The sequence below is a fragment of the Podarcis pityusensis genome (genome assembly GCF_964106645.2).
Source record: "Podarcis pityusensis genome assembly, chromosome: 11".
Lineage (NCBI taxonomy): Eukaryota > Metazoa > Chordata > Lepidosauria > Squamata > Lacertidae > Podarcis > Podarcis pityusensis.
This window is the reverse complement of record NC_138036.1, coordinates 22,172,085-22,198,407: the sequence shown is the minus strand read 5'-3', so window position 1 is coordinate 22,198,407 and position 26,323 is coordinate 22,172,085. Positions and strand designations below refer to the sequence as shown.

Below are 26,323 nucleotides of genomic sequence, written 5' to 3'. Positions count from 1 at the left end.
CTCATTCCTCCAGCTTTCCTTTCTGGTAAGCATCAGTGACTCAACCTGCAGGAGGTCAGTGGAGTGCTACCATCTGCTATTGGTAGCAATACTGTGCAAACCTGGGAGCATGCTCAACAGATCCTAACTTCTAAGTACGTTTGCATAGGTGAGATGGTATATTACAGATATTTCTTTCTTTCATTCATTTATTTATTTGGTTTTTCAAATTAAAGGTTTACAATCACATATCCAACATACAACATAGAAACAAGATTCCAAAGAATCTCCTGGACTTCCCTCCTCCCCTTTGTGGGTCCTATTGTTAATCATTTCCTCCTGCATCTTTTATGATAATCCAAATCTTTTACATATCCATTATGCCCACAATTCACCATTAAACTACAAGTGTTATTCCAATCCTACTAACAATTTTAGCTGTTTACACTGGTTTTTGAGATAAATTTCCTCCATTCCTTAAATTTTGGACTTCCTGATTTCTGATTCTTCCGGTCATTTTAGCCATTTTGGCATAATCCATCAATTTCATCTGCCATTCTTCTCTGGTAGAGACTTTATCTTCTTTCCATCTCTGGGCCAATAACATCCACGCAGCTGTGGTAACATACATAAATAGTCTTTTCTGCTCCCTTGGAATTTCGGCACCTAGAATTCCTAAAAGAAAAACTTCTGGTTTTTTAGAAAAAGTTACTTTCAACATTTTTTTCAACTCATATATCATTTCCCAAAATTATTTTACTACCTTACATTTCACAGATCTTGTTTCTACTTTGGCTCAAGCCAAGGACACATGCAAACTGTTCTAAAATGATGGAACAGAAGACAGGAGTGTAGAGCAAAGTTTATCTGACACTGTGTAATTCTGACTTCAACCAATCTCAACATGGCTGCTGTTCAAGGCCTCTCATTTCTGGTGGTGTTTTCCAAAACTGCTCTCCCCCCCCCCCACTACACTCACTCATAGAACACTTGGTTCCCACTTGCCATTACATTTCAGCATCTAAAGAAAATATTTCTCTTCAGAATCAAGAAAGTCTCTTCCAGCTTTGTGGTCAAGGTCTTTTTGGAAACACATGGAGACAGTTTTGGTTTTCTCCTTTGTTTAAAAGGTTTTATGTAAGTGAGCCAGGTCTTTAATTTGAGGCCAAACAGCTTCTATAACATCGCTCTATTCACATGTAACTCTGGGGCTGGAGTTCAGTAGAGTAGAGGAGGTTTTGCTTCAGGCGGCAGATTCTGGAGGCAGCGGAGAGCTGTAGCAACAAGAAGTTGGAAGGAGAGAGCTGTGTAGGTTATATGTCCTGCCCTGCCCCCCTATGCTAGCTTGCTGTCCTCAGGTGCAGAGGAAGGCACTATTCTATGCCCAGTGTTAGAGTAAGATTCGACTGCCAGTCTAGTCAGTTTTTGTACATGGAATTGGAAGGAAGGCGCCATTTTTCACTTGCCCTCTGGAAGCAAAATGCCTTGAGTGATTCTCTAGCAACTCTCAGGTATGAAGTTCAGCATTTGCTCTTGTGCATTTTTTTTTTACCTCAGAAAGAGTGAATAGTGTGCTTCAGGGATGCAGCAATTTTTTTACCTCAGAGTGAATAGTGTGCTTCAGGGCTGCAGCAGTTTTTTTTTACCTCAGAAAGAGTGAACAGTGTGCTACAGAGCTGCAGCATAATTGTTTCCTAGAATGCTGTTTGAGAGGGAAGAGTTTTGGTAGCTGACATCACTTTTCTGAGGGGGGAGGGTTAATAAAAGAAACCTGCCTCTGCCATAACAAATGTCTGTTTTCCCTGAACCATCATAAAAAGTTTTTGTTTTTTTTTGTGGGGGATGACAGCTCTTCGGAAATTGTGCCCCCTGTTTCTCAGTGGACTGAAAAAACCTGCTCCAAATTCAGTCCAAATATTTGTTTCAGTCACGTTCAAGACAATGCTATGCAGTTAGTGTATTAAAATCTGCTACCTGGAACAGCGGAGAGTGCCACCATTTTGTGATTATTATTGAGAAGAAGCCCATGCCACTCACCCACCAGAACTGTAAAGTTCAGTGTGCCAATGAAGAAACCAAGCGGGTTTGCATCTGTTTCTGCCCAGTGTAAACATCTCTTTGCCTTGAGACTTTATCTCCCTCTTATATTACACATTTTAACATAATGACTAAATTTGCCTCTTTTTTGACATTCTTTCACATTTGCAGCAGGACAGGCATTTATGGTTTTGGCTGATGCCAGTTTTATAGGAGGCATGGAAACCTTTTTATGCCTGTACTTTTTGACAGTGCTAAATCTAAGGCTGGCAATCTTTTAGCTGTTATAAAATGCATTTTCACTGTAGGGAATTCATTTGCTTCTCTACTGCTGCCAAACTTTCTCAGTTGCTTTGTAACCACATCCTCCCCCTGCATATATACTCCCTGTGCACTCCAGAGTGAAATCTGCCTCCCTCAGTAATCTGGCTCTGAGTCTGCTTGACTTGATGCCACACATTATGCCAGAGTAGTCAATATGGTGCTGCCCAGATGTTGTTGAACTACGACGACCATCATTTAAAAGATTGAGTTCATTATATGAGGCCCTTCTTCATGTGCCTCCTCCCCGTGAGGTCCGGGGGGCGGCGCCACAGCGACACAAGAACGGGCCTTTTCTGTAGTGGCGCCCATTTGTGGAATGCTCTCCCCACGGAGGTTCACTTGGCTCCTTCATTGTATATTTTTAGGCGCCCGGTGAAAATGTTCCTCTTCAGCCAGGCCTTTGGTTGATTAATATTCTACAGCTTTTTAAATGTGTCTGTGGGAAGAAGGGGGGTATTGCTTTGCTGTTTTTGTTTTAATTATTTACTTGTGTTTTTATCTTGTATTTTATTCTGTGAACTGCCCTGATATATTGTGGTAATTGCCTGGGTGAGGGGCCATTGGGAGACAACAAAGGAAGGCTGATGGGCTATTAAGAAAACAAAGGAAAGGGGGCTCTGTGCTGGATAACAAATGGGTGGGGCTCCTTCTCCAGCTCTTAGATAGGTAGAAGGGCAAAGCTGGAGTTGAGGGCAGAGATTGCTGTGATATGACTTGGAGGACAAATGCTGGAGGTTGGGAAGGCAGAGAGAGTGAGCGAGAGGCTAATTTCTGCTTGAATCCAAGGCTGTGGCTATGGGAGAAGCAGGACCTTCTTGGGGTGTTAATGCTGTGAACCCCTCCATCACAGGCTCAGGTTGTATATACGTGTAAATAAACCATAAAGACACCATAGTCTCCACTGTGCTTCATTTTCAAAAGGAAACACTAACCCTAGGTAAGTGCCTCAAACCCCTGGAATCTTGCACTGCTCAGAGATTGCAGAGGCATGGAACAGTACGTTGAATCGTGTAAATGGGGAGATGGGTGTTGCATTATTTTTGTAGATGGTATAGCAGTGTGGTACAGTGTGCAACTTCCGTTTTAATTCAACTTCCATTTCCACCTCCTTGTGGAAGAGCAGTATTCCATTCATGCTAGTCGTGATGGCTATATATTATCTCCAGTATCAGAAATATTATACTTCTGACTATCAGTTGATGGAAAACAAGAATTGCACAGTGCTTTTGCTTGTGGATCTCCTGCAGGCATCTGGTTGGCCTCTGTGGGAACATAATGTGGGACTAGATGGGCCTTTGATCTGATCCAGCAGGACTCTTTTATGTTCTTTCACTTAACTTTTGTGATCAAAAGGGTGCTAGCACGGAAAGAAATCTAAAAAACGGTGAATGAATTGCTCAGCTCATATATCTTTGATGCATGTGAAAATAAAACACCAACTTATTCTATTATCTACTTTCTCAAAGGGTGAGGTCACAAAAGGAGCTTGCATTTCACTAACCTGCCAGTGTTGGGAAATACTATGTAAAATAGATAAGCAAAGTGTGTCATTGATAATGCTGTATTATCTTGCCCATCTGTCTTTAGTTTTGGAACCAAAGTGCTGTGTTACAGCAGCTGCTTCCCATTTTTCTCTAATAATTACTGTGATTAGATGATTTAATGTGGTACTGCATTTAACATTCCTGGTAGTAACACTGACTCTGATATCTGCTTATAAATATAGAATACTGAAGAGCAGAATAAGAAAGCATAGAACAAAGGATCTATAAACTCACATTAACGTAAGTCTGGTTATGATAAAGAGGTGCACTTTTCCTGAATGTATATCTCCTCCCAATATGTAGTTTATCTTCAACTAAGATACTGGGTAGTCTTTATTGCAGAAAGCTGTAAAGCTTTCAAATTGCAGACTGGGGTGGTTCCAGATGGGCATTTGTTGTGGGATTGGTGCTGTTCATCAAAATGCCAGCCCAGGGAAAAACGGGTAAGTTAAAAAAACAAACAAAAGCAAAGCCTGTTGCTAGTGAACCGTTTGTAATATCTCAAGTCAACAACATGTTTACAATATTATGCTCTTGTCTAGAAGCACCCCGTGTTGGCAAAAGCATCAAATTTAAGACAATTGTTTAATTAAGACAGTTGCTAAGGCTGGAGCACGTCATGTTAATTCTTAATGACTGCAATAAGTCCATAAGTCAATTCAAGCAACATTTCCAAATGGCTCTGAGTTGAAAGGCAGGACTATAGAGAAGGATCAACGTAGATAATACTGAGCCAATGATTTGACACTGAACACAACCAATTAACCACGTCTTCTGTTCCATTCTAGGTCAAGTATCAGTCAGGTTCCATTGTGCGAAATTTTCTTTTGGAAATCGCTGCTGCTTCCAATTCAGAAAACAGCTGTTACATATGACAAATGTAACGTTCTGAACTTTTGATATGAAAAATAAAGTTGCAGGATATGGTGCAGGCAGGACAACCATCCAGCCTGTTTTACCCAGATCTGGCCAGAATAGCAAGAGTTGATTCCGCATGCCTTTGGAATGCTGCCAGACTGTTCAATGATATTCATGAATCATCTGTCTCACTAGCTGTCTGTTTCACTGTGCATAGCTGAAATTAATTAGATAAAAGATGAATGTTTTAAAAGAAATTAACTGATTGTATCACACCCTTAATATATCTAATCACTTCATTTCAAATATATTTTTATAGTATTTTTATAGTATTTTTATAGTATTTTCATACCACTCTTCTTGGCACTGGGGCTGCAGTGCCTTTATGCCATTTAGTGCTTAACAGCTCTAGGGTTCAGCTGGATCAGACACACACACCATTCTCTGTCTTCTATCCAGGCAACCAATAAGTATTATCAGAGTTCAAGCCAGGGCCAGCCCAATACATTTTGGCACCTTAGGCAAACCACAAAATGGCACCTCCCTCCCTACTAGGGAAGAAGGGGTGAGTGTAGATAATCAGAAACATCAGGAACAAATGGGGAATAAAAATCTACATTGGGTCTGCCACCCCTGTGGATCCTGCTGCCTGAGGCTGTCACCTCACCTTGCCTCTTGGGTGGGCTGGCCCCAAGTAAAGGACACATTCTAGCTAGGCAAACACTCTCATGGAGGTTATAAAGTAAGGCTATTGGGGGGTGACCTGGGGAGAGTCCCAAGGGACCACACTTAGCCCCTGGGCCCGAGGTCTCGCAATCCTGGGGGAAGTTTGCCCATAGCTACTCTGTTAAGAGCCTCACTCTCTCTCCCATTTTCATATCTTTATCTGTAAAATAGCAATAAAATTCACTTACCTTGCAGGGCAGGTGCGGAATGATAGAGATAAGATCATAAGGCATTTCACACATCGGAAGTACTATAAAGAAATATATATAATGAAGTGCCACTGGGGATGGACAACAACCAGGGGAGGAAATTACAGTCCCAGTGAAAAGTTTATTTACATTTTTTTCCTGTTTAATCAAGTACAGATCTCATATTATGCATGCTTAGGACTCCTTTGGGAGCAGTTCCAGCTAAGGTTCATTGGAAAAGGGGGGGGGGGTGTATTGTAGCAAAAGATAATATAATCAGGCTTAGACTCACTGAAGGAGAACTGTAAAAGTTTGGAGAAATGGCAAGCCTTAAGTCAGGGCAGCTGGCTTCATAAAAAGCAGCAGCTATTCATCCACCCTTGCCCTAAGAAGCAACTGAGTTATTTCAGTATGACTCGTAAAATAAATACAAATGTACCAGACACACAGTATTATTCCTAATTTAAAAATGGCACAATGCATAAATAAAAAGTAGCTATTTCAGACTGGGCTTTCTCCTACCCCCACTTTCCTTCCTTTTAAAAAAAGAAAATCTCTTGTTGGTTTAACCATACGCTAGAATTATTGGACAGGAGAAATTGGAAAGAATGTTCTGGATCCATGTCTGATTAGTTAAAATAGAAGACTGGGTCACATAGACATACTCTTGGGATCCCAACAAGTTGCCGCCAAAAGCAGCTTTTTCCTGGGGTTCCAGCCCAAGCCAGGGCTGGGAAAACCAGCTTTCCAAATGAGTGGCAATGCTTTGTTGGCACAGTTGTTCCTCTGCTTGAAATGAAGAAAAATACTTATGCCAGGTAGATAATCCCATGTAATTATGGTACCATTCACAGTATGAGTTACATTCTTTGACCCTTGTGCAAATTCTGTTGGAGGAATGTTGGCAATCAAACTCAGTGTTGCCATGTTCCAAAAACTTATTGGCAACTGCAGCAATTTTCTCTTCCTGCTATGCATATATGAGTGTAAGTTGCATTTGAACTCCACAATAAACCATGGTTCATTATAATGGAAATAAACCTAGGTAAGCCTAGGTCTTTCATCCTCCGCACTCTTCCTACCTACAATGTGGTCACACGGACCTTGGAATCTTTCACTTCTGCTTTTGATTAACTGTACCCTGTTGCCTTGTCTGAACCTGACAAGCTGTGGTTAATCATAACTATGGTTTGTTTGAAACAAACCTACTTCAAGATTACACGAGTAAGGCTTGAATTCCTAGCTGCCTTGATGAATATTTGTGACCAAGAAATATCCATGCACTTCATCCCTAGATCATTCTTAGGTTGACTCTGCTTAATTTGGCATTCTCAAGGATCAGTAGCTATAAACATTATCATGGGAACATTTTATTTACATTGTGTAAAAATGTGACCTCAGAATCACTGCAACCATCAGCCTTACTGATTTGAAATGGCATTTCCCTGACAACAGTTTTCATGATAACCACTTGTTCAAAGTGCAGCCAAATGATGATGTCAGCATTCAACTATGTCCAATGCAGTAATGGAAAACTAACAATATAGGGGCTATATCTGTACTTATGAGAATGAGTCAGCATAAGCATCACCTTAGCGAAGTGTTTCTCAAACAGTGGGACAAGACCCACCAATGGGCCTTGGGCCACTTTCAGTACCACAGCCTGCGCTGTCCCCTAGTCATACTATAGGATAGGCCAATGCCAACACTGGCGTATTTAGTTAAGGTGGCCTTTAGATCTATTACCAGCTACCAAGTTAAGAGCAACTGAAGTTGGAGGAGGAGGAGGAGGCCATTCAGAGCAGAGAGCAAGATGGGTGAACAGTAGGCCTGGAATTTACAGTTGTGATTAGAATTTACAGCTGCGGCGCCCTCCCATCAGATGTCAAGGAAATAAACAACTATCTAACTTTTAGAAGACCTCTGAAGGCAGCCCTGTTTAGGGAAGTTTTTAATGTTTGATGGTTTATTTTATTTTTAATATTTTGTTGGAAGCTGCCCAGAGTGGCTGGGGAAACCCAGCCAGATGGGTGGGGTATTAATAATAATAATAATAATAATAATAATAATAATAATTACTAATGCATATGCTACATTGTGCCCTACACAATGGTTAAGACAGTCTTGACATCTGTTCCTTCTTCCTAATAAGGAAGGGAAAACTCCTAGCAAGCAGGAGAGGACTACACCCATCCTTAGTTCTCTCTAAAATATAATTTGTAACATAATGCATACAATAGTTATTATACTTACCAATGTACAGACAGACATTGTTGCTGTCTGCCTTTAATTAGGGAATTTGTTTCCCCCTGAAGACTCACCAAAGCCTGAGTTTGAACATCTTCTGGAAATGATGTAAGGCATCATTCAGTCTGGTTTTCACTTTCTAGAGATAGGGAGTGTGTTATTGTGATTTTTATGACTGACATATTGTTACCCATCGAAATATTTGTGATGGGGTGGTATAACAGGTTGTAAATAAAATAAATGAATCATATAAAACATTAGCTCTCATATATCTATTTCAACTGACTGTTCTTTTAAAGCCAACATTTAAAATGTTCCTGGCTCCCATCCATTGTGGGAGGGTCCCTAGCAGAGCTCTTCTGGGCTAAACATATTCCAGAAAATTCTCACAGATACTGTTTTGAGGCATGTGAGAATTTGTTCATTGCTATCTGTTTATTCCTTGGTAATTGTTAAAGGGGCGTTTATCTCCTGTTCTCACCCATGTCCTTTCCTAAAATGAAAACAATCCACTTTCATTTTCCATCAATACAATTCTGTACATTTTGCACTAGTTAATATGTGAATGCTCAGCTGCAGCTTATTACACTTTTCCTTTCCCTTGGCACACAATTCTCTTTACAGTTCTTGTAGCTACAGCCGTCTCCAGTTTTTCCTTCCATGCATATAATCTGAGGCTGGTTGCCATGGACCTGCATCTCAGGCCAAGCTTTGTTCTGGGAAGAAGCCACACCCTAATCTCTTCCTAAAACTGATTTTAGGACATTTACTTACCATTTGCTTCCCATGCTGATTGTTTCCCCCACTTATACAGTCATTAGGGTTGCAAGTTTTACTCATTTGAATCCTGTTTACTCAGCAGTAAATTAAATGCAGCTTATTCAAAAAGAAAAAGGAAAAGTATGCACAGGACTGCAGGATGTCAAGGACTGGCAGGGCTCTGACAAGTGTGTGACAGGTTAGGGGGCTGGAGGCTGACCCAGGAGAGGGGCCAGTGATTTATGGGTTTTAGTGCCACTTGAGAGGCAGGAGCCAGGGGGAAAGGGAAGGGTCTGAGCAATCAGAGACAAAGGTGGGGACACAGAATGTGTCAGAAGCAGACGAAAAGTCTATTCAGGCAAGGGGTGGGCTGGTCGAATCCCTGCCATACCCAGCCCACTGTCTCCTAGAACCAGGAGGGGCTTCATGCAGGAAAAGTCTCATTGGACCGGGGGGGGGGGTGGAGCCCAGGCTGTGTGGGGAGGCTGCACCCAACTGCCTTGCCAGGCACAAACCTGGAAAAGTTAACACCAGCTATGTAGATTCTAGAAGCATGTGTGCATTTGTATCCTTAGGAGCTGCTGTAAGTGTGTACTTTCATCAATAAAGAGCTAACTATCGGCCATTTGCCTTCCTTAGCTGGGTGTGCACAGGACAGAGCCTTTCTCAGCTAAACTTTTAAATGCAGATTTGGTCCTGATACAACATAGTGGCTTTGAGGGTGTGGAATCTGTCAGACAACTAAGAACATAATAATTTTCCTGGTATGTATGTATATGTATGTATGTATGCATGCCTGTATGTATATTTGTTTGTTTATTTCCCACCCATTACCACAAGGGCCCAAGGCAGGTTACAACAATTTTAAAATCCAATATAAAAATAGTTAAAACAATCAAGACAATAAGGTGGGTTCTAAAATATAGACTCAGGTGTCAAAGGCAGTTGATAGAAAGGTGCATCTTCAGCATATAATGAAAGCTACTCAATGAAGGGGCCTGTTGTAAGTTCTATAGATCTGTCATGGAGAGGTTGGTGAGATGATGAGGAATGGAAAGAGTTTGAAGAATTGGAAGAGACTGGCCCAGGGAGAGAACCTGGGACTCCAAGAGGAGTCTGACCTCAGGCCCTGCAAGGATCCCAGAAAACCAGAACATTCCTTTTCTCCCATGAGAGCGCAGCAGCCATTTTGGGTGCTGTGTTCTTGAGCAATTTTATGCAGATAACTTGCCCTGGAATAAGCACATTTGGGGGGCTATGGTCTTAAATGGTACCCAAATACATGAGTTTTCAGGCACCATGAGACCACAGCCCCCCTCAAGTGCTTTATTTAGGACTGCATGCAGTTTTGGGAACTGGGAGAGCACGGCCCCGAAAAAGCATGTATTTTGGCCTCCGTGATCTCATACGTGTCACGCGACTTATGCAGGAACACAGACGGGAAGACGTGCATCCTGGTTTGGGGACTCAACATGTTGGAGGATATGTGACTTGGGGAGAGTCACAGAGGATTGGGAGATAGAGTTCAGGAAGTGCCTACTGGCTTGCCAGAGGACAGACCCACTTGTATGATATTGAACAACTGGGGAAGTGGCTCTGGCACCTTTCCCTGTCAATGAAGAGCCTCCCTCTTCATGGAGGCACCTGGGGATAGGTCTGGCTATGAGCTGGCCAAGTCATCTCTGCCTCCATCTGAAAGGATGTAGAGATGACAGTGCCTGTGTGAGTAGACCATGCATGCCCAACCACTATGGAGGAGTTCCCATTTGCTTGACTAGTCTTGAGGCTCATGAGTCAATCATGCCAAAAAGCTGTGCTTGCTCCAGTATTCGAAGGGAGAGTGCAGGGGGCCTGTCAAGTGTTGAATAAACATCTTAGCTAAGCCTAGCCATATTTTACCTGTTTGTACACATGCTGGGATGCTTACCGACTTCATCAATAAAACTTTGAAATCCTCCAGTTGTGGTAATGATTCAAATTCTGAGTCCAAGTGGGTGTGCCAGGACAGTGCCAGGTGCCCCCCTGTAGAGAAGGAATGCTGCTACAGATAATTCCCTTTCCCTTCAAATGAATGCGGACAATGGAACTACCAAGGAGCCCCCCCCTGCCAATCTAAACACACAAGTGTCTGAAGGGAATGAGACTTTTTTCAGATAATTAGGGCCCAAGTCATATGCAAAAACCATGAATTGGGCCCCCAAACAAACAGGCAACCAATGCAGCTGTTTCAAAACAGGATTTTGTGAGTTCTAAATGGAACCCCTGCCAGTAATTTGGCTGCTGCATTCTGGCAAAATCTTCTTGAGTCATCACACATTCTTTTTCAGACTGACTGAGTGCAGAAATAGGATATAGATGTTCCTCAAAAATCCAGATGGCATAGCTGCGAGCAATACAGACAGTGTCTTTCAAGTGGTCAATAGGTGACAGATGTCAGACAATATTATAGATTTCTCAAGGGAACATCTTTTTTCTTTTTCCTTTTAAAATGATGCCAGGAATAATACCCTTCCCTTGCTGGAAAATGGTGATGGCACAAGATAGAAACATTTATACTAAAAAGGTATGGGAATCCAGATATTTATAGGGAGAGGATATAAGGAAGCAGACTTTCTCTCCCAGCACCCTGACTTTTGAAATTCAGTGTGAACAAAGCTTATATTTTAATTTTTCCATTACTCTATTGATCAGTCTTTTAGGAAAACTTCTCAGGACTATTGGCATGATACCTATAGGTGCACATGAAATCACAAAAAACCTCAAAACCTTTTAGGATTGATAGGTGTATGCATTCTGCTCCTTTTCTATAATGTAATCTGTCTCTTCCTGCTGTACTGTGAATATGCTGTGGATATGCTGATGACATTAAGCCAGTGTGGTGTAGTGGTTAGGAACTGCAGACTCATAATCTGGTGAACTGGGTTTGATTCCCTGCTCCTCCACATGCAGCTGCTGGGTGACCTTGAGCTAGTCACACTTCTCTCAAGTCTCTCAGCCCCACCCACCTCACAGGCTGTCTGTTGTGTGGGAGGAAGGGAAAGGAGATTGTTAGCTGCTTTGAGACTCCTTAGGGTAGTGATAAAGTGGGATATCAAATCTTCTTCTTCTCTGGAGAGAGGGTCAGTGGATGCTGGGGAGGGGTAAGGGGGACTGAGGTTTTTGAGTTCTCTGAATACTGTATGGTGATAGTCCATATATTTTTTGTTTTCTGAATCTCTCTATCTCTCTCTCTCTCTATATGTGTGTGTGTGTGTGGAGAAGCAAAACACTATCAACAGCTCTTCTCCCAACTCTCCCAAATCCCTCATGCCCATGCCAGCCAAGCTCCAAACTCTTTTTTTAAACCAAAAATTTCAAATAATTAAAAAATAGGTTAGGGAGATAGTGAAAGCAGAAGTTATTTTGCGGGGTATAGTACGTGCACAGAAGATTCCTGTTTGACACCTGTCACGTCCAAATAATCTGACTCAGTATAAGACAACTTCCTATAGTCCTGTGTGCCTAAGTAGGGTCAGCTGATACTAGTAAAAGGTGCTCTGAGGCCACCTGGAGCTCAGTCACCAATGCTGGGCCTAGAAACACCCCTACATTTCAAGCCTACTCCTTTAACGGGGAATAAAACAACTTTCAAAGCAAGTCGAACACCACCTAACTGGGCAGAGAAACCACTTATAAATTGTACTTCTGTCTATGATTGGCCCTCATCCAGTCCATGACCATTAGTTTCACTAAATACTTCCTTCATAGTTCCCCTACCACAGAGTGTTGCCTCTTTGGCCACCAGCTGCATACAGTAGCTACTCATTTTGGTTTAGATGTGGTAAGTCGGGAAATGTTGTCATGCTTCCCTTAAAAACCCTTTTCTTATAGGCCTGCATTTGTCAAACGTATAAAATAGCAAATCTGCCATGGTCTAATTATAGTAGCTTGTAGCATTTGCCAATGGTTTGCTCAGTCTTCCCCATTCGGTAAGCTAGGAAATAACTCTTGTAACCATGGGTTTCTTCCCAATGGAAAACATTGCTTTTCTTCTGGAAACTATTATTGCTGTGAGCAGCGTGCCAGTAAGATTCCATGGCTTTTATCCTAAAGTCCGGGGCTTAATTTGAGTGAGGGCTCACCAAGGTTCATTCTCAGGCTCCCTTTGAAATGCTGAGTCCCAGGCGACAACATAAAAAGTATCTGCTTTGAGCTTCCGTTTATGCAGTGGTGCCACCAGGGAAGAAGCCCAGCGCCCCACTTGGTGAAATGAGTAAGAGGTCTTCAAGCAGGGCTGGCTTATCACACTATGAAAGAATACACACACTACCATCTAAAATAGGAGAGAGGCAACGCCAGGCCAGAACATGATGTTTTGCTGGTGTACAGTCAAATGTATACAGTTCAACGCTTTCTCCCAAAACAGTGAGAATAGGACACTGTAAGAATATATGTTTCAAATAGGCATTATCCTTTATTACATCTTCAATGATAAGCTGTGTTAGTCCTTTTATATACAAACGCAATGGAGTCCAATAGATTCTAAATATTATTTCAAATTTGATTCGTGGTCTTGTGATAAGTTGCCTAGGTAGAGTCCCTTGGGTCAAACAGAAGGGCCTGGGGACACATTTGGTCCCTGGGCTTGAGATTTCTCACTTCTGCTATTTATTGACAGTGTCCACAAATCTATCAATAGCTGTTAGCCATAATAGTAAAATAGGACCTTTCTGTTCAGAGGCAGAAAACCTCTGCACACTACTCAGGTCCCAGCAAATCAGAAGGGTTTTTGTCTTTCTACCCTAGTCTTTTGTTTTGTCTTCCTACCCTAGTTTATGGACCCAGAAGTATCTGGCTGGCTAATGTTGGAAACAGCATTCTGAAGGAAGTAGCTGAATCCTTGATCCAATCTTGGGGGGCTCGTCTTATGTCCCCGTATACTCAGAGTAAAACCAAGCATGCAACACTTTCAGAGGTTTCGTCACAAGAAATTCAGCAGCTGCAAAGGCTTCAGATTACAAAGTTCCACAATCACCCTAAAGCTTCAGGGCTAATGTCTGGGAGGATCTCTTAATTCCTTGCTATGTATGTAATTCTCCCTTTTATCTAGTATACAATTACGGGTCTTCCTGCGGAAAAAGAGAATCATCCACTCTTCAGCACAACCCTACTGTGGAGCTGTGAAGTTACAGCACCAATGAGATTAGATGCCACAAGAAGACGAAAACGTTCTCAAAGCATTTCTACACATGCATGCAGGCAAAATTAATTAAGGGTTTAATTTTTATTGTATCATTCCACGCTCCCCTTCATTCCAACACCTTTGACTTCTACTAGCCTTTGGCTTATGGAGAACCATGTGGAAATGGTGGAAAGAGGAATACATTTGGCAAGCCTCAAAAATGACCATGGCTCCTAGGAGCTTCCCTCCCTGAGCCAAGGGAGGTCAACAAGGGATCAATATCAGCTTCAAGGTGGAGCTGATTTTCACCAGGACTGCAGCACAAAGGGAAAGGCCTTTTCCATTTTATTGAAATAGTTTATTTTTTAATTAAGTGGCATATAAATCTTGCTAATTTTTTTTTTAAAGTGTCATAGAAAGACCCATTCCTACTTTTTGCGTGACCTTTTCAAGACAGCCACTGCAGATTTTAGGTATTGAGGATATTTTCATAAGAGGGGATTCTGAAAGATCCAAATCCCAACTTATGGATGCTTACAAAATTAAAAACGCTGGTGTGTTTTTAGAGCATCTGTGGCAATTGGAGACTTTTACAATATTTTGATTATAAGAAGCACTTAGAGATTCAGTGACCACAGAATGTCATCCCTGAACGTTTAGAAGGAGAAGCCCAACAAACGTTAGTCACCAATGCAGCTGAAAGAGCTATTTGCATCTCAGTGGCACCATAATAATTACCTTGCCAATTTGTTTAATGCTTAGAACTGGGTGTACCTCACAATCTTGATTAAAGCTGAGTGCAGATAATGGATTAATCAGCATAAGGGAGCTTAATGGAAATGGCCTTGGGAGAGCACCAGGCACTGTGTGTCTTTTCATGCACAGTGGCCTAACACTGCCCTGTCTGTGTCTCACCATGCGTCATGCATATCTATGTCACACGCAGCAATGTCACATCCCCCCCTTGCTCACACCCACGCAGACAGGTGCATTGTTATGGGGCACAGGCAGGTTAAATACTTTCCCCCCAGGGTCACATTATGCATGAATGCCACCCTGAATCATAATCACAGCCACAAACTCTACTCTTGTTCTGTTAATTACAAGTTGGGTTTTCTTTCCTGCCTTGCCTAAATATTACAGCACAGTGTTGTTGCCAGTGTTAGTCCACCTCAGAGAACACCCGTTGAAAGTAATGGGCATATGAGGCACACTCATTTAATTTATTAATTTATGAAAATATATGTATATGCCACTGAATCATAAAACTATATCAAAGCAGTTTACAACATTCAAAAGATTTAAAAAAACCCATACAATAAAAGTGTAAAAATTTAAAAACAGTTGAAAAGCAAAAAAGTTTTAATAAGTCTGAGTAAAAATTGGATTACAACTCATCTTTTAAAAGGGCAAAATGTCTGAAATGGATTGGCTCAGTTCATTAAATGTTCCAGTTAATATGAATCTTAACCTTTCACATACCATGAAAATAAGGGTTTCTAGAACTCTGTGTCAATATTTTATGTTTACATGGGCAGCAGCACCAGGGGAGGCTGGTGCATTAGGTTGAAGTGGGCACTGCCCTACCAACCTCAGTCTGCCCTTAGCCAGCTCCCACATCCCTGCTGTCTTTCTTACTACCAGCCAGGGGTTGTCTCTGCCTGACGTTGCCTTTAGTTCTGTCTACTGTTGGTCTCCCTGCCTTCTGTCTTATCAGTCCCAATGGGTACCTGCCACCGTTGAGCAGCTCCTGTGACAGGTTTTTCTCTTCCCAGTTGTATCATTTAGGGTTGCATCCAATGCTTGTCCTACTCAGCACAGACCCATTGAAATTAATCACTATGACTGACTTCTTTCCATTAATTTAAATGGGCCTACTCTGAGTAAAACTTAGGACACATTCCCACCATACGTTTAAATCACCGTGATGCCACTTTAAATAGTCATGGCTCCCCTAACAACTCTCAGCATCCTTCACAAACTACAGCCCCCCTAATTCTTGGGGGGGGGGCTATAGTTTGTTAAGGGTGCTGAGAGTTGGTAAAGGGACCCCTGACCATTAGGTCCAGTCGTGGCCGACTCTGGGGTTGCAGCGCTCATCTTGCTTTATTGGCTGAGGGAGCCGGCGTACAGCTTCCGGGTCATGTGGCCAGCAGGACTAAGCCGCTTCTGGCGAACCAGAGCAGCACACGGAAATGCTGTTTACCTTCCTGCCAGAGTGGTACCTATTTATCTACTTGTACTTTGACATGCTTTCGAACTGTTAGGTTGGCAGGAGCTGGGACCGAGCAACGGGAGCTCACCCTGTCATGGGGATTCAAACTGCTGACCTTCTGATTGGCAAGTCGTAGGCTCTGTGGTTTAACCCACAGCGCCACCCGCGTCCCTCTGAGAGTTGTTAGGGGGACCCTATTGCCCTCAAGGAGCTACAATTCCCAGAGTTTCCTGAGAAAAAAGATGGACTTAAACCATATTAGAAAGTTCTTCCTAATGTTTAGTTGGATTCTCCTGTTTAGTAAGTTGAATCTATTGGTTTGGGTCCTACCATCTGCAGCAGCAGAAAACAAGCTTGCTCCACCTTCCATGTGACAGCCCTTCAGATATTTGAAGATAGTCTTTCCCCAACCATTCCTAATAAGGCTTGATTTTCAGACCCTTTGCCAATTTGGTTGTTCTCCTTTGTACACATTCCCACTTGAGGCCCTCCACTGAGCATGTGGCCCTGGCAAATGCCCACTTTGCCAACCTCAGTGGCCATCCTTATGTTCTCAAAACTCTTATTTTACAGAGCATCGCTTAAGGCAATTAAGAAACAGGAAAACCCTAAGTAGCTCAGATAACAACCTTGCCTCAGTGCCAATTTAAAGTAGGCGTATTTTTGTTTGTATGTTTGTTAATGGGCAGAGAGTGAAAAGTATACTAGAAAAAAAATCAAGAGGAGAGAATAATGCAGAGGAAAAACAGGAAGATTTAGTTCACATTTTTTTGCTAAACATTGCACAAAAAAGCAACTGTGGAAGGAAATGGATTTCTTCTCTCTGTGTTATCTGTTTATATATGAAACAGTGTGAACATTTGTGACCTAGTGTCAGGGGAGGAAATGTCCATGATCTTGAGTATACGCTCCTAAGTTATTTTTGATTCTGCCAGTTCTAAAACTATAACAAACAGAACAAGGAGGAAAAATAAATCCAGGCGAAAGAAAATTCAGAGAAACCCACCATCCTTCCATTTCACACAGAACCGCAGGACTCAATCTGCAATTTGGCTAAAGGCAGGCACTGGGTGAATAATGAACATGTTAACAAGGAATGAATCATTCATTTGATGAAAAAATGTCTATATTGATTGGATAAATTATTCACAATGAATAATTCACCCATTACCTTAGTTGAAGCCCAGGGCCATTGCAGCAGAAGACTGTTTCAGAAAACTCATTTCTCAAGTCAATGTAAACGAAATAACCTTTTCATCTAATTATTATGCATCTAATACAACAGCTATTGGCTGCCTGGTACATCCCTGATGTTTTGGACTACAACTCCCATTAGCCCAACCAGCATGATCATGGCTGCGGCTGGAGTAAACCAAGGCTCTGCCCTACTGGCTGGTGAAAATGGGCCAGCCAAAGTAAGAAATCAGAATGCAGAAACATTGAGGGGTTTTTTTTGGGGGGGGGGGATTGTTGTCTAATGTTCCTCTAAGAAACCTGGCCAGATCCTGGTGATCCTAATCAAAGTCTCAAGAGCAAATTCTGCATATTTCACAGGCCACAAGCTACTTTCAAATCCCACCTGCACAACAGCAGTAGCATCACTGAAAGACCAGGGAAGAGTCAAACAATTGGTTAAATAACATAAGAACAACTTCCTGGATCAAGCAAATGGCCCATCTAGTCCAGCGTTCTGTTGTCATAAGCAGAACAAAGCAAAAATAGTCTCTTACCATTTAAAGAGATTTTAATGATCACAGTGAAAGAACGAAGAGTCCATTCTTGGATTAAAGGTGCTCCCAATTAAGGTTAACACCCACTTCCCCCAAGTCACCTTCATCACTTCCTTGTCTTGCAACCTGATCTCGCAACCACTGTGCCTTCCGTGCAGCTACCTTATCTAATCTCCTTGACCTTGGACTGAGTGGCTGGACACTTTCCAGCAAACCAGAGTGTTGTTGTTTAGTCGTTTAGTCGTGTCCGACTCTTCGTGACCCCATGGACCAGAGCACGCCAGGCACTCCTGTCTTCCACTGCCTCCCGCAGTTTGGTCAGGCTCATGTTTGTAGCTTCAAGAACACCGTCCAACCATCTTGTCCTCTGTTGTCCCCTTCTCCTTGTGCCCTCCATCTTTCCCAACATCAGGGTCTTTTCCAGGGAGTCTTCTCTTCTCATGAGGTGGCCAAAGTATTGGAGCCTCAACTTCACGATCTGCCCTTCCAGTGAGCACTCAGGGCTGATTTCCTTAAGAATTTGATCTTCTTGCAGTCCATGGGACTCTCAAGAGTCTCCTCCAGCACCATAATTCAAAAGCATCAATTCTTCGGTGATCAGCCTTCTTTATGGTCCAGCTCTCACTTCCATACATCACTACTGGGAAAACCATGGCTTTAACTATACGGACCTTTGTTGGCAAGGTGATGTCTATGCTTTTTAGGATGCTGTCTAGGTTTGCCATCGCCTTTCTCCCAAGGAGCAGGCGTCTTTTAATTTCGTGGCTGCTTTGACCATCTGCAGTGATCATGGAGCCCAAAAAAGTAAAATCTCTCACTGCCTCCATTTCTTCCCCTTCTATTTGCCAGGAGGTGATGGGACCAGTGGCCATGAGCTTCGTTTTTTTGATGTTGAGTTTCAGACCATATTTTGCGCTCTCCTCTTTCACCCTCATTAAAAGGTTCTTTAATTCCTCCTCACTTTCTGCCATCAAGATTGTGTCATCTGCATATCTGAGGTTGTTGATATTTCTTCCGGCGATCTTAATTCCGGTTTGGGATTCATCCAGTCCAGCCTTTCGCATGATGAATTCTGCATATAAGTTAAATAACCAGGGAGACAGTATACAGCCTTGCCGTACTCCTTTCCCAATTTTGAACCAATCGGTTGTTCCATATCCAGTTCTAACTGTAGCTTCTTGTCCCACATAGAGATTTATCAGGAGATAGATGAGGTGATCAGGCACTCCCATTTCTTTAAGAACTTGCTATAGTTTGCTGTGGTCGACACAGTCAAAGGCATTTGCATAGTCAATGAAGCAGAAGTAGATGTCTTTCTGGAACTCTCTAGCTTTCTCCATAATCCAGCACATGTTTGCAATTTGGTCTCCGGTTCCTCTGCCCCTTCGAAATCCAGCTTGCACTTCTGGGAGTTCTCGGTCCATATACTGCTTGAGCCTTCCTTGTAGAATTTTAAGCATAACCTTGCTAGCATGTGAAATGAGTGCAATTGTGCGGTAGTTGGAGCATTCTTTGGCACTGCCCTTCTTTGGGATAGGGATGTAGACTGATCTTCTCCAATCCTCTGGCCACTGCTGAGTTTTCCAAATTTGCTGGCATATTGAGTGTAGCACCTTGACAGCATCATCGTTTAAAATTTTAAATAGTTCAGCTGGAATATCATCACTTCCACTGGCCAGAGTACCAGTGGTATGTTAACATACCGGAGTATGTTAACTCTATTTCTCCTGGTTCTTCTTCTCCTAGCTGTTTACCACCCAGTTCTTCCCAACTTTTTTCTTCTGAACTATGTCCCTCTGCGAACCAGTGTTCCAAATCTATACTGTCCCACTGTTTCTGGGAATATTCAGGATCCTGACCAGGAGCAGGGGGAGGGGGAGGTTCCCACCATTCCTCATCTGTGCAGCCCGCCTCAGCACAATCCCTGATATCTGAGCACAACAGCACTGACCCTCCCTGTGGTTCCCAGGAACTGGTATTCAGAAGCATTACTGCCCCCAACCACAGAGGAAGAGCATTGTTGTCATGGCCAGTTACCATTGACACCTTTATTCTCATTGATTTGTCCAATCCTCCTTTAAAGCCTTCCAAGTTGGTGGCCATCACTGCCTCCTGTAGGAGCCAGCTCATTATCTTATGATAATGAAATCGTATAGTTAAACGTTCCAAATATCTGGTATATTTTTACGTTTAACCTTTACATGCATAAGAGTTCCCAACTTACAGCATGGCTAACACCCTCAAGTCATTACAGACTGTGATCTGAAAAGCTTCCGGGGATGTATTTTAGAAATATTTAATACAGCACTGGGAGACAAGTTGCAATTCCGCACAGCTGAAGGGTTTTTTTTTTGTCACAGAGATCAATCTCAGTAGATGGGGACTAAGCAGGAGACCCTGAAAGAACCAACCCTAAAAACTGCAGGGTGTCTCCCGAGATCAATGACCAGGCCTCTAAGTGCTGTCTATGATACTTTCAGCAGATGGTAGAAACAGGTCAGCATGTTGAGAGGAAGAAAGGGTGGGGAAATAAGATCAATAATACGCATTCGACTGCTAAATGCAAGAAATGCCATCCAGTGTAGAGTTTGTGATTTTCTACCCTCGGAAAGAATTTCAATCTCATCCCTTCATTCATCTCAGAGGCTCTGATGGTTCTGTGTGGCCGCAACTCCAGTTTCCTGTTTATGCAGTGCGACTCGTTTCAGTGAATCAGCATTTCATCCACTGCTTATTAGACTCAAGAGAATTACGCAGCATGTGGCTTCTTTGGACATGTTTTTCACTAGCTGCTGGATGTGACCTGTTCCCCTCCCCCCTTAGGGGTTTATTCTGACCCTATGTTTGCTGCAGTTCTTAAGACAGATATTTTATATCTGCATGGGATGCTTTGTCAGGAGCTCACGTTGCATAAAAGCCTTGCTTGGCAGAAGTGTAGCATGGGGCCCCAAATGGAATACCAATTACCACACTGGCATCGCTCTCCTAACCCTACTTTAAGATAGCTTTCAAAGTGGCTCACTCATAAATCTCTTATCCGGCTGCAATCTCTGACTTCACTCAAAGGCTATCCACACAACATTTTATAGATTAGCTGATCTCATGGCTAGATCACCTGAGACCCTTCTTAGTGATCTAACCATCTGCCTGAGTCACATGATAGTTTTGTAAGTCATCCTTGCATGACTGCATCATGCAGTGTTCGCTTTCCCCACACTTGTTTTAGATAGAGGGAAAGAAAAGATAAAATTATTGTGCTATGAGTAACTGGGAGAGAAGTTAAGAAAGTATAGTACTACTCAGACTACCCTGGAGAGGGGAATTGTTTAATTTGCTATTAAAAATATACAATCCCTCATCTCTTCCGACCAGTGGCGTAGCGTGGGTTGTCAGCACCCGGGGCAAGGCAAGTAATTTGCGCCCCCTAACCCGTGGATTTGCGCCCCCTAACCCTAACCCCCAGATGTTGCGCCCGGCCCCCCCTGCACCCCCCACGCTACGCCACTGCTTCTGACCAAAGGCTTTTAAATGCATAGTGCTGTATTATGTCCATAACTCAGGCAGAAATCCTATGTACACTTAACTGTGAGTAAGCCCCATTGAACACAATGCAACTAGTGAGTAAACATGAAAGAATCACACTGTCATTCTTTGACCCTGTCGTGTCAAGCTGTTGCCTGTAATCTTGCCAGGTCCTGTAATACAAGATAGTTGTGGTGAAACAGAAAACAACACAAGTGGATGCTGTAATGTAGTGACCAATTCTGAAGTACATCCCGTTTTGATTGTCACAGCCATGCCGCCTCACAACCACATGCCTTCTGAGGTTATACAACGTTCTAAGATTGTACAATATAATAAACTTATAATTATACAGCAATAGTAATTAAGGATGCATTGCAATAATCAATGTACATCCCTATGTGTTGCCTTTCAGCTAGATTTACTATGGGCAAATGATTTGGAGTGCTCCAATATCTTATTTTGGAATGACTTAACTTCTGCTTCCCCTGAAGTTTCATTGAATGTGACAGAACTTGCACACCATTCTCCTGAAAGTGAAACACCTTCAGGTATCTAAAGGGCTGTCACATGGAATTCTCCTGTTCTGGAGGGTAGGACCTAAACCACTGGTTTCAAGTTACAAGAAAGGAGATTCCAACTAAACATTGGGAAGAACTTTTTGACAGTAAGAGCTGTTCAACAATGGAACGGACTTCCTTGGGAGGTGGTAGAGTCTCCTTCCTTGCAGGTTGATAAGCAGAGGTTGGATGGCCATCTGTCATGGATGCTTCACTTGAGATTCTCGTCTTGCAGGGGGCTGGACTAAATGACCCTCAGGATCCCTTCCAACACTACACTTCTATTATTCTATCTTTGAAATCAGTTTCATCTATGTATTAGCCAGGGCACTGTATAGGGGGTAACTTAATATGGTGGGTGGCCACCATGGATGGGAGCTGAGCTTGACTCCTCTTCAAAAGCAGCACTGACACCTACCACTAAAAAGTCTGGCTGGGAGGGTGGTGAATGACCGTGCAGGCTTGTCTGCCCTTTAAGGGGTCCTTCTAATCCCCTGGGGCCCTTGGCAAATACCTAATCTGGCCAACAGCTGGCACCAGGCCTGCTCTCAGCACAAAATATTGGGCCCATTCACATGGTTGATGAAAGACTGCAGTTTGAGATGTAGCAGTCTTGACATTTGTGGAATCAGTCTGTACTTGGAAATTCTAGCATCCAAAGGAAAGTAGTTGCCTTGCTTCCAGCACATTAGGGACATTCTTCAGCTGGAAAGGCAGCAGTGCCGCAGCTGTGAAGCTCATCTATTGTTTCCCTGTAAAAAAAGAAAAGAAAGAAGTAGTGAATACTTCTGTTCTGAACCAACAATTCCTCATCAAAAAGAAAAGGGCAGTCAAAGTTAGTAACAGTTTTAATATTGCTTTGATATTAGTTATACTTTCTACTGTGATCTGCATATGCAAAAGCATTGGCAAAATTACTGGTAGATAGACCTGGGACTTGGAATGCCTCAGGCAGGGCTGGCTTCTGTTAAACTAACCAAACTTTTCATTTAGCAAATTCCCCACTGAGTTCAGTGGGACTTACTCCCAGATAATAATAGTACTGTATCCTTAAAGCACAATCCTGGCTACTTCTACTGAAAAGTAACTCCAATTGTTTGCTAAGTATTGCAGCCTGAGGCTGCAGTTCTAACCCACTCCCCTAGGAGTAAACCACAGTGAATTCAGTGGGATTTACTTCCAAATAGACATGGTTAGGATTGTGGCCTAAGTAAATCATAAATCTCGACCCATGGGATTGTCTCCCAAACCTAGAATATTTGTTAGGTTCTTTATTTATGTAAAACACTGAAGAAACCGACAACACTTTCTTTTGAAAAGAGAAAAGAAAAAACCAGGATGCAATCTATCGCTTAAATTATGTCATCATAAAAAACCCCCACAGTGTTAACAGGAATGTACGAAGGCAAAGATAAAGGTTTAGTGATTTAAAAGATTAATCTAGTTCTTCTAAGTATTGCAATTTTTCCTTCCTAATTCTGTAATCCTACATGGAATAGATCCTCTTTTTACATTCTTTTTGATATCACAAAGAACTCATTGTAGTGCAATATTTATATTCTCCCGAGAAGCTGAAAGCAAATCCTATTGTCTTTTAATGTTATCTCCAAGTGCAACAGAACTGTAATGAATTAATGTGCAGGAAAGTGGTTATTGATTGGTAGTCATCAGGCACAGACTGTCCTGTAGTTTTATTACTTAGCATGAGTAGAGAACCTCTTTTCTGTCTCTCTGATATGGCAAATATTTGTACCTCATTTCCATGAGAGAACAGGGCGCATGGGATTTCATACCTGGAAATGATGCTGTACTTAAAAGTCTTTCCAAAGCATGTTTCCTAAAGGAAGTAAGTTTTGTGTCTGTAGTATAACCATGGTGGTCACACTTTATTTATTGTTAGAACCCTAAAGTCCATTAATTGGAGCCAGGTGTAAATTAAGGTTGTGTGCAGACAAATACAGAATTAAGGAATATGCATCTCTAAGCATTGTTTTTACGTTAGAACTGAATGTGCACCATGTTTCATTTCAGCAACATTCCTTAGGTCAGGGCCTTGTTTGTTTGTTTGTTTGTTTTTGCTGTTATAATCAGTGGTGTAGCTGAGGTTGGATATAGGCAGCCCTATCATTAGGCAGAATGTGCCAGCTGCCTCAGGCATCAGATGCTAGGGGGTGGGGAAGTGTTGAAAGGCAGAGCTGTGTATGCTAGCTTGATTTCTCAGATATGGTGCAGGATGATGCCCCATCACCTGCCTTGAACTATGATTCCACTGCCAGGCTTCTGAAGGGTGAGGCCATCATATTTTCTTTTTCCTTAGGTGGTACAGTGATTTGGAGTAGCCTTAGGGCTGAGGTATAGAACCCCCAAGCCCAGAGCCCCATCAGCTGGCTGTCCAGAGAGCAACAGATGATGGGGCAGTGACAAACAGATCCAGTGCCAGCATTTGAGGGCATGGGCCTTCAATGCTGATATTGGTCACTGTAGCATTCTTTCTTACTTACTGAAACAAAACAAAACAAAACAAAACAAAACAAAACAAAACAAAACAAAACAAAACAAAACACCTTCAGTGGCATGCACATAGTTCCATGTGGTGATCCTACGATCTTTTTACTTTAAACATATATTATCCTCCCTACCACAAAATGGTGCCCAGGCAGTGAAACTAACTGGCAGCTGGTGCAATTCTTGCAGTACTGGGGTAACATGATGGTGATATTTGGTTCTAGTGAGCAGTCAACTGGGAGTCAGAAACCATTGCCAATCTACTGCAAGTCACCCCCAGATCTACCTTCTGTCTGCCTTGGGATATGGTAACAGATGGAACAAATATCAAATGCATACAAGCATGTACAGCTTTTCAAGCCCCCAACCCACTATATTTACAGTGGTACCTCGCAAGACGAATGCCTCGCAAGACGAAAAACGCGCAAGACGAAAGAGTTTTTCGTTTTTTGAGTTGCTTCGCAAGACGAATTTCCCTATGGGCTTGCTTCGCAAGACGAAAAACGAAAACGTCTTGCAAGTTTGTTTCCTTTTTCTTAAAACCGTTAATACCCTATGGGAAACCGTGCTTTGCAAGACGAAAAAACTCGCAGAACGAATTAATTTCGTCTTGCGAGGCACCACTGTACTTATATCACCCCATAGCTGGCATCACTGTGGCTTCCACAGAGATTTGTAAGGAGCAGTTTTATATGAATGTCTGACTTTTCCCATCTGCATTTGAATATAGGTTATCAAAAACCGATACAGATTGATGGAAGCTGTGAAATGTTTAGTGCTTAACCCCCCCCCCCGCATATTCCTACATTAGTGGAGGTCAGCCCAGTAAAAAGCTGGGTCCTTGCCTACTTTAAATTACGTCCTGTTTTTATTTTGTGGGAAAACACCAAAGTGTATTTCGGGAATATTTTTAAGGCGTTGCTGAGATTTTAACGCACACTGAGGCCCACCAGAATCTGGGCACAAATGACTACATTAGATATTACATAGTAAATATGAGATTCCCAACAGCAGTTTTGCAGGTAGGTGGTGTTTCTTGTAGGGGATTGTCGCTCAGTTCTATTGAGATCAATATATACCTGTACAATCCCAACCCCATTTACTTGGGAGTATGCCCTGCTGAAATCAACAGCAAGCACTTCTGAGCAGATGTGGTTTGGACTGCACTGTAACATACAAGGTGTGACTGGAAAGTCTGATGAATAGTCACAGAAATCGGAATATTTGAACATACATACCTTACAGGCCTTCAAAGTAGCCCACCTCTGATACAATGCACTGTTGACAACGTTCGTAGAACTGTTGGAAACTTCGGGAAAAGTCCTCTTGTACTGCTTTCAGTTCCCTCGTCACAGCAGCTTGGACGTGTAATTTCAGTTTTGGAAAAAGAAATTCGGTGAGGCCAGATCGGGAGAATAAGGAGGGTGGGACAACTCAGTAACCTCAGTAACAATTTCATGCAGAATATGCCATTCTTCCGCCATCATTCGGATGTACAAATGCTGATCCCGCATCAATATCTCACAAACTCTCTTGACATTTGCTGCCGTTCTGCTCATCAACGGTCTGCCAGACCGAGTCATCTTTGATGGTTTGCCACCCTTCATGGAAATGCTTAAGCCACTCATACACTGTCTTTCGAGTTACAGCTTCATCTCTGTACACAGTTGTGAGCATTTCGTGTGTCTTCGATGCCGAATGCATGTTCAAATATTTCTCGCTGTCCAATTTCTGTGATCATTCACCGAACTTTCCGGTCACACCTTGTATTTAAGTCCCATTGATTTAAATGAGCTTTAGCCTCCCCCAGCTTTTATTGGATTGCCCACCATTGGCAGTAAAGTGTTCATGAGTTTTACTGTGGCTCATATAATTTCTGAAGCATGAAATGCTGACCATGAATCAGGATGAGGAATGGAATCATTACTTTGGCACAGCAGGACCCCCATAAAGACACCAGAAACATCT

General features: G+C 42.4%; 3 long non-coding RNA genes across 3 annotated transcripts in view; 2 read left to right on the top strand and 1 right to left on the bottom strand.

Annotated features, from left to right (window-relative positions):
* Nucleotides 1-208: 208 nt before the first annotated feature.
* LOC308458404 lies at nt 209-4,762 on the top strand. The gene is made up of 3 exons (XR_013977367.1): nt 209-1,490; nt 4,067-4,124; nt 4,673-4,762. It is a non-coding gene; the product is annotated as an uncharacterized lncRNA (long non-coding RNA).
* Nucleotides 4,763-4,851: 89 nt separating this feature from the next.
* LOC308458408 lies at nt 4,852-7,486 on the bottom strand. The gene is made up of 3 exons (XR_013977373.1): nt 7,410-7,486; nt 5,657-5,718; nt 4,852-4,959 (listed from the first exon to the last, which is right to left on the bottom strand). It is a non-coding gene; the product is annotated as an uncharacterized lncRNA (long non-coding RNA).
* Nucleotides 7,487-9,353: 1,867 nt separating this feature from the next.
* LOC308458580 overlaps nt 9,354-26,323 on the top strand; it is a 22,663-nt gene continuing 5,693 nt past the window's right edge. The window contains exon 1 of the long non-coding RNA XR_013977579.1: nt 9,354-9,426. This is a non-coding gene — a long non-coding RNA (uncharacterized lncRNA). The remainder of the gene's footprint in view (nt 9,427-26,323) is intronic.